This window comes from Rosa rugosa, chromosome 2 (assembly GCF_958449725.1).
Source record: "Rosa rugosa chromosome 2, drRosRugo1.1, whole genome shotgun sequence".
Taxonomy (NCBI): domain Eukaryota; kingdom Viridiplantae; phylum Streptophyta; class Magnoliopsida; order Rosales; family Rosaceae; genus Rosa; species Rosa rugosa.
In genome coordinates this window covers 5,840,048-5,852,355 of record NC_084821.1, presented here as the reverse complement: position 1 = coordinate 5,852,355, position 12,308 = coordinate 5,840,048, and the positions used below count along the sequence as shown (strand labels likewise).

Sequence of the window (12,308 nt, the reverse complement as noted above, 5' to 3'; positions counted from 1 at the left end):
AGGAGTTAGAGCTAGGAAGGCCTCAATATATAGCATTGCGGCACTGTCCCACTAGGTATACAATGATGTTGACAAGGACAAAGTGAATATTAAAGCAAAATGAGGTTCTTCATTTCCAACTCATACCTTATCATCAATAAAATAACGGAACTGAGACGCAAAGTTAGGTTCTTAATTTCCTTCTCGCATAATATATAAAAGCATGCATGTGCATGGATAGCACGTGCTGACATCTCTATTAAGGTAGAAGAAGTTCATTCCTGTCAGAATTTCTTCTATATATATCAACACAACATGCATGCATATATATTTTAAAGTTGCTGCATGCATGCAGATGTCAGGTGTGTAATGAAACACATACATGCAGATGTGTAGTACGTATGATCTTTGATCTTTCTGGAATATGATGAGATCAATGAAGTGAAATCATGCCATTGGCCTATCAGAACTTCACTACAACAAATTCGGGTATTAGTGACCAAATGTTAGTGACCACTTTAATATTGGTCACAAATACTATTGAATTAATGACCAATACTACCAGTTGGTCACTAACAATTTTAGAACCAACAAAATTCATTTACCCGCCCATTGTTCAAACTTTAATGACCAAAAATTTTAATACTAGTGACCATTCATGTTGGGTCACTGATATTTCTGAACTTCACAGTAAGTGGTTTCCTTTTAGTGACCAAAACTTTTCAGTTGGAGGGATTTTTTCTCTTAAACCTTGGAGTAGGCGGGCTCTTAAAAAATCAAAGTCTTTTCCAAGCGCGGCATGCTAAAGCGCTATTTTCAAGTAAAGACCCAAGAAAATTAAAATCCCTAGTTCGCACTTAAGAGGGGTCTGAGATCTTCATCGTCCTTCTCGGCTTCTCCCTCACTCCTCTGTTCTGTTCTCGAGTCATGGTGGGTCGAGCCCTGAATTCCGACCACCTTGGACAGCCCATACGGGCCGGTGACCGTGTGACTCGACCTCAATTTACTGGATAGAGATCCCAGAGTTAGCCGCCGTGTTATGGGCTTCGAGCCGAGCAAATTACTATTCGGTTTCGATATCCTGGATTATAGGTTTGTTTTTGGTAAGCAAGCTTGGAGATTTGATTTTGTGGTTGGATTTGAGAATTGGGAATTTTTTGAGATTTTGAATTTTTTGGTGCTTCATTGATTTTTGTTGCAGGACCATATAGAGGAAGATGAGAAATCAATTGTTATGCGAAGCTGAGGTATGCACCAACACTTGAGTCTGAAGCTTTATTTATTTATTTATTTTGATTCATGTGTCTGTATGTCTGTTTGAAGAAGTATGAATACTCTTTTCTTTTGTTTTAAAATCGTAATAAGGAGGGTACACTTTGTTGTAAGTTGAGGAAATTTTCTGAATTGAGACTTCATCAGAAAAGGATTTCTAGGGATTTATCTTTTTGTTTAATATTCTGTTATATCTTTGTACCGTTTGTGAACTGGGTCTTGTGTCTTTGAAGGATTTGTGACTGGATTTTTTCTATTTGAATTCAAATAGTCTCTCTAATTGATTTTTTTTTTTTCTCATTCTTCTGTTGCAATTGTATATATTAATGAGACATTGTTGAAATACAGGCTAGTTTGAATTATATATTGGTGGTTGGAAGACCTTTTGATAAGCCTTGTGGTTGCATTTTAGACTTGGCTGAATCTAATCGCTGACTTGGTAAGCAATTTTCCTAAATGTATGTTCTGAGTTCTCTACAGTGATTCTGAAGTGTCTTGGTTGACTGTATTCTCTGATCTTGAGCCAACTCTTTTGATCATGATTAATGGATTTCCCCCACCCCGGGTGTATTAGTTGTATCCTCCTTGTGAGAATCCTACAAGATTTGGCCATATATTCTAGTGAGTGATGAATTTATCAGTTATTATGTGATTGCATTACCACAAAAGAAATTGTTAGATATGGTCATTTATTCTTTCTTATCCTTTTTGCTTCTGCTTCTCCTGGTGAGTAGCTTGAGCAATCAAATAGATTAGAGACACTTTTTTTTTTTTGGTTGCTCTGCAATTTTTTTCACTTGATTAAGTTTCACGTGCAACTTGCATGATCTTTTCAATGATTTCTGAGGTTGTTATATGTTTTCATGATTGAATGTTTGATCATATAACTATGGCTATAATAAGATATAATAAAGCATGAACTACTATGGTGCTTCAATGAAGTTCCTATAACTAGGTAACCTAATTGTATTAAAACGTTTGAGCAGTATAGTACTGGTAAGTAGTTCATAGAGGTCTAGAGACTAAAGTAAAGATTAAGCTTTTGTGTAGCTTGGGCTGACAAAGCTTGATTGTTTGGGACTGGTTCAAAGAGTTGAAATCTCACATTAGTTATAGAAGAAAATGGAAAAGTAACCAGAGTCTTTGGTGCGGAAAAGTATTCTATTTTGATGTTCAAAATGATTGCTTTTGCTATAAGGCGGAAAGGTACGTGTACATGGTTGAAGAAATAATCCCCTGCAGCCCTGTGTTTGGGGTGAAAGTTTTAAATGAAATAAGGCAAGGGGTGTACTGATCTTCCCTTTCTTGAAGCCTTGAAAACTGAGCTTGCAATGGTAAAAAAAAAAAAAAAAAATGCTAAAGTAGACGTCTACTTTATATGCTGTGCATTTCACTTTCAATTTTTTATTGATAATACCATTAAGAAGTGGTCAATCATATTAAGGATTTAAATGTATGTTATTAACAGATTCTATTTTTGTAAAAGTTGAAAGACTTGGAGTCTGTTTTGTTTGCTGTGCATTTCAATTTCAATTTTTTATTGATAGTACCATTAAGAAGTGGTGAATGAAATTAGTAGGGGTTTTTTTCTTGGTGCAGGAGTTTATTGTACCAGCAAGAAAACTGTACCAAATATTTGCTCAAATGGTAAATGCGAAGGACTTGGTAAAAAAAAAAATGCTTGATCCTGACCCGAAGAAGCGGCTGCCAGCTCAAGAAGTACTTGCTAATTAGAGTAATCTGATCTGTTATATAATGGCAAAGATATATTTTTGCAAATGTTTATTACTTTACATTATAACTTCCACTCAATTCTTTTCATGCAGATCATCCTTGGATACAAAATGCCAAGAAGGCCCCAAATGCTCCACTTGGTGAGACTGTGAGACAAAGGCTGAAACAATTTTCTGTAATGAACAAACTGAAAAAAAGAGCTCTTGGGGTAAGTATTCTTTATTATCCTTTTTCAATATTATTGATGTCCCCCATAATTATGGAAGGAATTTATGTTGTGTCACTTGTATATTGTGTGGAAGTTGGCCTTTCTTTTTATATGCTTCAAAATCTGTCACTTGATGTTTGAACTTTTGAGTATCTTATATGCAGGTCATAGCCGAGCATTTGACAGTTGAGGAAGTAGCTGGCATAAAAGAGGCATTTCAACTGATGGATACTGACAACAAAGGCAAGGTATCCCTCGATCAGGTTCGAAATGGAATACAAAAACTCGACCAGCAGGTTCCTGACCCGAATATACAAATACTAATGGAAGCTGTAAGCATCAATTTGTGCTTCATGGCGTAACAGGGTATTTGTTTGACTGCATTTATTTACATCCATAGTTGAACTACAAATATAAATTACTCTTTGGTTACTCCCCTTAACCATAGTTGAACTTCTTACCTGCTTTATGTACATCCATGTCAGTAGATTTGATTGAGTTTAGGTCTAGCTTGTACTAAATTTCAGTGTTAAGAACAGATTCAAAATGAGGAGTTAAGGACAGTCAAAGCCGGTGCAGGTCAACAAAATGAAGAGATAGAGGCAATGAAGACTAGAGCCGCTCAACAAAATGAAGAGTTAGAGGCACTAAAGGCAAGACAAAATCATACTGACACTTTTACTTAAACTGATGGAGCAATTTTTCTCTCAAAACTGAAGCTATGCATACATGATTCACTTTTGTTGTTGCAATTATATTATCATAAAACATAATTATAGTGCATATAGTGAATACTAGACCTTTCTTAGATGCAACTCTTACCTACAATAGGATTAAGATTATAACTTGCTGTATGTTTTGTTATATTGCAGATGGTCAAACAAGTACATGTTGCAAACTATCATTGAAGGCTTGTTGAACTTCTAGAAAGACTTATATCTATTCCTGTTTATTTTGAAATTGCTATGAAGGATGGATATTGACAATTGTATATTTTGGATTTGCGAAGTTATTATTTCATGGAGTTCATGTCTTATTGGATTGGTTTAATATAGATAACTAGTTTCAGAGTATGTTTCATTTTGTTGTGTTGGAATATAGAAAGCTACTTTGAGTAGGTTATTGCATGAAAAATTGGACAATGTCTACGTATTGAAAGTATTTTGATTCATCAGTGAATGGTTTTAATGACCTAGCAATATGGTCACTAAAACCATGCAAGTGAATGGATTTTAATGACCAGATTTTGCAATTTAGTGACCATTGATAACACCTTTAGTGATGAACATGTAGGTCACTAATGTCACTATTATTTGTGACCATAAAATCGTGGTCACTAAAGACTTTTTGAATTAGTGACTAACAGTTGTAAGTTGGTCACTAAATAGAATTAGTGACGGACCTATAGTGACCACTTAGTGACCACCCAAATTTGGTCACTAATCATATTTAGTGACCAAATTTGCTAGTTTCAGTGACCAATGCAGTGGTCATTAATACCCAGTTTTGTTGTAGTGCTTGAATGAAAGAATCTCGTTGAACTATTCAAATAAAGATGAGAACCAACAAAGCACTTGGTGCAAGAAACGGAACAGATCAGTGCTTTGCTTGAGAAAGCCATAAATTAACATGAAACAGATCGATGCTTTACCTTAAGTATTATTAACTCTCAGCATATACCAACTTCCTCCAATAGGATGAATTTTTAGAAGCTGTACTTAAAGTTGAGGTAGGTCTTTCTTTACTTGAATAGCTTTAGTTGTTTGACCCCAGAATTAGCTTAAACCCCTTGGTATGCTAGACCTTATTCTCAACTTTTGTCATCGTTTACTTGTGAGGAAGAGTAACTATATGCAGAACTTGTTGTTTTCATGCCATGTGTGGTAAAACATGTTAATCTATTTTATCTATGATTTCAGGCTTGTTCTTAAAGCATTTAACATAGAAGTCTAATATACAAACCAACTATTGTGTGTGTGTCTATATATATATATATATACATGCCTTCTCTGCTAAAGATATCCTTAACTTAGCTTACGGTACATATTTCTATATTTTGATCACTTTTCGATCACATATTCACATCTTAACCGTTCCGTTTTTAGGTATATATGAGTAGATCACTTATGCAAATTTTCAGCCAAATTGATGATTGTTAAGTTATCCAAAACTGCAATTTACATTAACGGTTCAGGTTGCATAGATTCGGTTCGTTCGTGTAAATTGTAGTTTTGGATGCCTTAACGATCATCAATTTGGCTGAAAATTTGCAGAGATGATCTATACATTAGGACCTAGAAACTGAACGGTTAAGATGTGAATATGTGATCGAAAAGTGACCAAAATATAGAGGGATAGAGTTGTACCTATAAGCAAGATGATGTTAGCAATCCCCAGCACACCAAGCAAGGAAGAAGGGAAAAATCAGCGATAAATAGTCTCATGACTTTATTAATATTTAGAATACAGAAAGGCTGAAGACACAACACACTGAAACCAGAAACTAAAAACAAACACAGGCCCAACACACACTGAGGCCCTTAATTATTCCAAACACAGAAGGGATACATATAAGCCTAACCCTTATTCATGCAGGCACAATCAGTTTGGCACGTAAATATGGGGCTAAAATTTTAGAGTTCATCACGATCTTGGTTATAACTCATACATTGGAAAAGTAAAACCAGGGCTAGTGTGACTATCAACACCAGGGCTAGTGTGACTGGGAACGTCAAGTCCACGATTTTTGCAAGGCAAGTAAGGTTGCAGAGAGGGCCAATTGGGAAGGATCTTCTTGACTCCACCGATGATGTAGGTTTATAAGGATTTGAGTCACTCCATCCATTGTCAATTGATTTTGGAGGTGAACTCCAAATTACTTTATCACGGTCATCATCATTAACGCGAGGGCTAGTGTGACTGTGAATGTCAAGTCCACAGTTTTTGCAAGGCAAGTAGGGTTGTAGAGAGGGCCAATTGGGAAGGATATTCTTGACGCCACCGATGATGTAGTCATCTACGGTGCCAGGAGCAAAGTTGATGCGTGTGTAGGTATCTCCTTTGAATAGGTAAGCCTGATCAGTCTTGTGCGAAGCAAACACTGCATCAATTCCACTTTCAAAGATGGTGTTTTTCAAACTAGGAAAGTTGACAGTGGTGACAATGGAGGTGATCTTGTGGCCGGGAGTAGTGGAATCAGAACCGTAGTTTATACGAGCGTACTGGTTGTCTTTGAAGAGGTAAGCTTCAAATTTTCTCATTGACTCAAACGCGGGGTCTATGCCGCTTTCTGATGTAGGACGAGATTTTAGCCAATTTCAACAAAAAAATCTCGAAAAGAAAGAAGCGTCTTCACATTAAGAAGAATAATTTGAATATTGGAAATTGATATTCAAATAGGCTTCTTAATGATAGAATTAATCATAAATTACTCTTTTGGATATATCGGGATTCTCGAGCAAAATCTTGATTGAGATTCCAAGCGTAATATTCTTTAGTATCTAGGATTCTATTTCCGATTTTTATTTAATCAGGTTTCCTAGTTTTAGTCTACAATAAATTGTTCTTTATATTTTCTAGTTGTATTAGGTTTATGCTATGTGCCCTATATAAGGCACCTCTTAGATTGTAATTTTCATTCAAGTTATCAATAAAAAACCAAATATTAGAGAAATTTCTCTATGTTTTTTTACGGCTGTGCCCGTAATTGTTAGTGGATTCTAGCTCATCTCATATGACTTTCGACGCTTGATGGAGCCTCTTACTACCATGTTCACGCTTCCCGCATCATTTGGTATCAGAGCGGGTTTCGCCCGCTCCTTAGTAGACGACGATCCAAGGGAGAAAGAAGTTCACTACCACCAATCTCAACGACGCTGGTCGTAGAGTATCTTTCAAAGAAACTTTTGTTGAAGAGGAACATGCCAAGGGATTCACCCTAGGACAACCTCATCAATCCAAAAAGAGAGAGAGAGAGAGAGAGAATAAACCTGGAACGTTGGATATTCACAACGCCGGATTACGACGACTTCCGAACTACATGTATCACCAAAGACAATGTATGCTCTGTAATAATTGACAGTGGTATACGAGAGAACTTTGTAGCAAACAAAGTTGTGGATTATTTTCAATTACCGACAGTGAATCTGAGTGATCCATACTGGATTCCATTTGGGGAGGATAAATATGCACAAGTAACAGAGGTTTGTAAAGTTCCTGTCTCTGTGGGAAAATTTTATAAAGAAGAGGTTACTTGTCATGTGATTGACATGGACGACACTAATGTGCTTTTTGGAAGACCATGGCATGAAAGTGTCAAATGTGGTTATTGCAAAGAAAACACATATTTATTTAGGTGGGAGTCGCACAAAATTAAAATCAAGCCTGGAAGGAAGAACATCAAGAATGACCATCCAGAGGTATGTGAAAAGGAACATGAAGAAGTTACTTTGAAGATTGAAGAGAAACTCATTAAAGACAAGGAAGCTGATTCATTCATCACATCGATACCCATGTCATGCATGCCTAATTGTGTTGAAGATCAACCCAAGGAGAAGTCAATGCCCAGTTCTTTTCAAGTGGAGGAGTTCAAGTTTCAAGATGCTTATTCTAAACTTGTCTACGGTATTGGATGCATGGTGATACCTTTTAATTTCGAGAATATTGAAGTTGATGACTTATCATGTTTTATTCCTACTAATGATCGAGCTACATACAAGAGGAACTCGAGGTCGAGTTCTTTTCAAGTGGAGGAGACTGATGTAGGACGAGATTTTAGCCAATTTCAACAAAAAATCTCAAAAAGAAAGAAGCGTTTTCAGATTAAGAAGAATAATTTGAATATTTGGAAATTGATATTCAAATAGGCTTCTTAATGATGGAATTAATCATAAATTACTCTTTTGGATATATTGGGATTCTCGAGCAAAATCTTGATTGGGATTCCAAGCATAATATTATTTAGTATCTAGGATTCTATTTCCGATTTTTATTTAATCAGGTTTCCTAGTTTTAGTCTACAATAAATTGGTCTTTATGTTTTCTAGTTGTATTAGGTTTATGTTATGTGCCCTATATAAGACACCTCTTAGATTGTAATTTTCATTCAAGTTATCAATAAAAAAACCAAATATTAGAGAAATTTCTCTATGTTTCTTACGGCTGTGCCCGTAATTACTAGTGGATTCTAGCTCATCTCATATGGCTTTCGACGCTTGACAGAGCCTCTTACTACCGTGTTCACGCTTCCCGCATCACTTTCAAACACCGTCCCTTTGAAGAAGGGGAACATGGCACGGATGGCCATCAACCCTTTGATTATCTTGTCATTTTTGGTGTGTGGTGCATAGTCAATCAGTGCATAGAGATTCCCAGAGAAGATGAAGGCTTCATTCCCATTATGAGACGCAAAGGCACAATACCATGTTCTGCAAAGGCTGTGGCCGTGAGGGATGGAAACCCATCGCAGATAAGAAATGGTCCGTTCAATACCTTGTCATCATTATTGCCAGGAGCATAGTCGATTAGCATATACTCGTTCTTCATGAATAGATAGGCTTCTTTTTCGCGAGACGAACGGAATGCAGCATTTATGTAACTCTCAAAGTCAGCCACATCATGGGAATACCAATTGGTGGCGATAGAGTTGTCGGCTAGTCGTTCCTCTCGCTTGGAGATTGCAGGGGGTTGCCAAATGCTAATGGTTAGAGGAGCCCTCGTAATTATTTGTATTATGATAATCAAATACTGGCGTTCGAATGTTGAGCATCCGTGGTGGATGCAACTGTGGATTGAAGTTCCCATTCAATGTGACAATTAGATTATCAAGTCTCTCCCGTCTTGTGTATCTGCGATATTAAGTGTTGACTGTGATCAATTTGCAATCCACATATAATCTAGCCCCATGTGTTATTGAGAAATATCACTTACCTTCCATCATGAAAAAGCCTGAAACGTTGGGCAGAGCGAATGTATTGAGGGGCAATGCCAGCAACAAAACATACCTCATCTTGGGCCGGGTACTGGTAACGGTCACCAAGGGTTTCAACAACCCAAATGCCACCGGGAGCATATATTTCATAGCGATATACTTCCTCCACAGTCTCAGTGACGATGGGATGCCAACCGCTGTTAAGGGTGGTGCTAACGAAGGCGTGGGTGGCGGGTCGGCGGGAATCAAGAGGCCTACAGCCATGATGGACGAGTGATCCAGATTGAAGTAGACTTCATTGGTAGTGTTTTCTTGACGCGTCGCTTGGAAGCTATTCTGAAACACCTCTTGATAGGGGGTAAGATCCCAGCGAAACACATGGCGGAGTATGTCTTCTTCTCCACTGCTGCTTCTATACTCGATGTCAGCCAGAGGGGGATTTGGAACACGACAATTAAAGTTATAAACAGTTTCCACCAAAGACTGAGCTGCACGTTCATTGACAGGTTGATGGAAATTTGCTGCGCATCCTCTCCATGGTGAATTCAGTGGGATCGACATTTTCTTCTAACCTGTAAATAAATTTCAATGTCATTTCTCCTAACTGGTGACAAAGAGTGTTAATTTGATGTAGCAAACAGGGATCCATGCAAGAGTTGAGTATCTGTTTTAAATTAAATAATTGTTGACCATGATGTAAAAGTCGTGTTGACCTTGCTGTTAGTCACTGTAACAGATTCCAGAAGCTTCCAATGAGTGTGTGACACGTTGTTCCATCCAGCTATTTCCAACTATCAAGTTTGTTAGCTAGTTAGTTTTCTTGTGGTGTGTATAAATAGGTGGACTGATTCTTTTGTCTGTAATAAAAAAGCTTGGTTAATTGAAATACCACTCCTAATCTTTCTCTCGATTCTTCTCTCTCAATTTCTGTGTGATCTTTGTAAACCCTAGCTCATCTCAGCTGCCATGGCTATCATGGTATCAGAGCTCCATAGCTCCTGGACATGTGAGTCATGCTTCCGCACTCAAGGTTAATTGATTCTCTGTCACTTGTATACTCAGATTCAGCTTCAGTTTTGGTGCGAGTTGCAGTTTGATCATCTTTGTCTTCAACTCTTGGATTTGTGGCTTTGATCTTCATCGAAGCTTGGTTTTGGTTTTCATCTTCTCCTCAGGTGATTTGATCTTGATTTTGTTTCTTAGAACTATGAACTTTATGAGTTTGAGATTTCTAGTAAAATTTGAAGTATCTAGAGTAAATCAAAGCAAATCGGAGTAAACTTGGAGCATTTAGAGCAATTCTTGAGCAAAATCTTTGTGTATTTGAGCCTTATAGCAAATTTGGAGTATATAGAGCAAACCAGAGTAAAATTGGAGTCTATACAACAATTCTCGAGCAAAATCTCACTGCAAACTGTGCATACTTCAAGATTATAGAGCAAAACTGCTATCCACATGTGATATATGTGTCGAAATTGATGCAATTAGTGAGCAAAGTAAATTTTGAGCTGATTTCTCTCTACTGTGTGTGATTATGAGTGTTGTGATTCAAGTAATATTGTTCTTGATGTGTAATGCTGCAATTTGCTACAAACAGAACTTTATTTAGTAATAACTCTTTGCAGTAAAACATAAAGGTTACAGATGGCTCCTCAAGGTGTAACTACTCCTAGTCTTTCTCACTCTGATGTTCATTCTTTACTGAGTATCATAACTATGCGACTTGGAGAAAGAAACTTCATCAAATGGAGTTTTCAGTTCCAGTCTACACTTGCTGGAAATGGATTGTTAATTTGGTTTTTATGATGGCTCAGAAGTTGCCCCTCCTCGATATGTTCTTACTTCTGAAGGTGAAGTCACTAAGGAAGAAACTGCAGCCTATAGAGCATGGAAGCAGACAGACATGGCTCTTCTTAGTCTACTCATGGCCACATTGGATGAAGATATTGTAGATGTGATAATAGGTTGCAAAACTTCTAGACAAGCTTGGATTGCTCTTCAAGAACGTTTTTCTGCTGTATCAAGAGTGAGTATAATGCAGCTTAAAACTGAGTTACAAACACTTCGCAAGGGGAGTGAGACAATTGAGAAGTATCTGCAATGTGTGAAGAATGCTCGAGATCAGCTCTTATCAGTAGGAGTTTCTATTCCAGAAGAAGACATTATCATTGTCATCTTGAATGGTCTCCCTGATGAATACTCCACTGTTAGAACTGCTGTTGAAGGCAGAGAAACACCTATTTCTCTTCGAGATTTGAGGTCTCAATTGCTTGCTGCAGAAAGAAGAATTGAAGGAAGTTTTTCTCTTTTGTCTACCATGAGTGCTATGATAGCTCAAGGAGGTGAGACAAGGACTGGAGAAAGAGATGGAAGTGGTAAAGGCTGGGATAACAAGGGTGGAGGAAAAAAAATAAAGATGTTAAATATAATGGGAATGGTGTTGAGTGTTCTGTATGTGGTAAAAAGGGTCATACTGCGGACACATGCTTTCGTGTTCATAAATGGCAAACATGTGGCAAACATGGTCATCTTACAAGTACTTGCTATCAGAACCCTGACTACAAACCTCAACAAACTTCTCAGTCACAATTCAGGCCTTCAAGCAATGTACCATCTCCTGAATGTCAAATTTGTTATAAGAAAGGTCACACAGTTGCTAACTGCTTTTACAGAACTAATGTTCCTGAGGGACATCCATCTTTGTCTATTCCCACCTGCCAAATATGTGGCCTCAAAGGACATGTTGCTTTGAACTGCTCTCATAGAACCAACTTTGCTTATCAAGGTTTTGATCCTCCTGCTTCTCTGGTTGCTCTAACTGCTCAATCAACAGGCAGTGTTAATGGTGTGTTCCATCAAACTCAAGGAGGAGGATGTTTGGTATCTAATGGATCATCCAGCTCTTGTTTTCCTGGTGGTTTTCATCCTAGCAATGGTGCTTCTTCATCCAATAACTTGGCTGCTCCATCAAACACTCATTCAAACAGTGAAATTTGGATAGGAGACTCTGGAGCAACTCACCATATGACTTCAGAACTGAGAAATCTCACAATTGCTCAACCATATTCTTCTGACAACAAGATAACCATTGGTAATGGTACAGGTTTGAATGTGGCACACACTGGCTCTAGTTGCATTAAACCTGCTGATCATGTCTTACAATTGAAACAAGTTCTGCATGTTCCA

The 12,308-nt window shown here is 37.5% G+C and overlaps 1 long non-coding RNA gene and 1 pseudogene across 2 annotated transcripts; one reads left to right on the top strand and one right to left on the bottom strand.

The window, feature by feature from the left end:
- Window positions 1-456: 456 nt before the first annotated feature.
- Window positions 457-4,232, top strand: LOC133732762 (uncharacterized). Of its 2 annotated transcripts, XR_009857308.1 has the most exons (5): window positions 457-1,082; window positions 1,181-1,226; window positions 1,600-1,690; window positions 2,851-3,193; window positions 3,358-4,232. It is a non-coding gene; the product is annotated as an uncharacterized LOC133732762 (long non-coding RNA). The 2 variants fall into 2 exon arrangements; XR_009857307.1 differs by lacking the exon at window positions 1,600-1,690.
- Window positions 4,233-5,826: 1,594 nt separating this feature from the next.
- Window positions 5,827-9,683, bottom strand: LOC133730219 (uncharacterized; annotated as a pseudogene).
- Window positions 9,684-12,308: the final 2,625 nt, after the last annotated feature.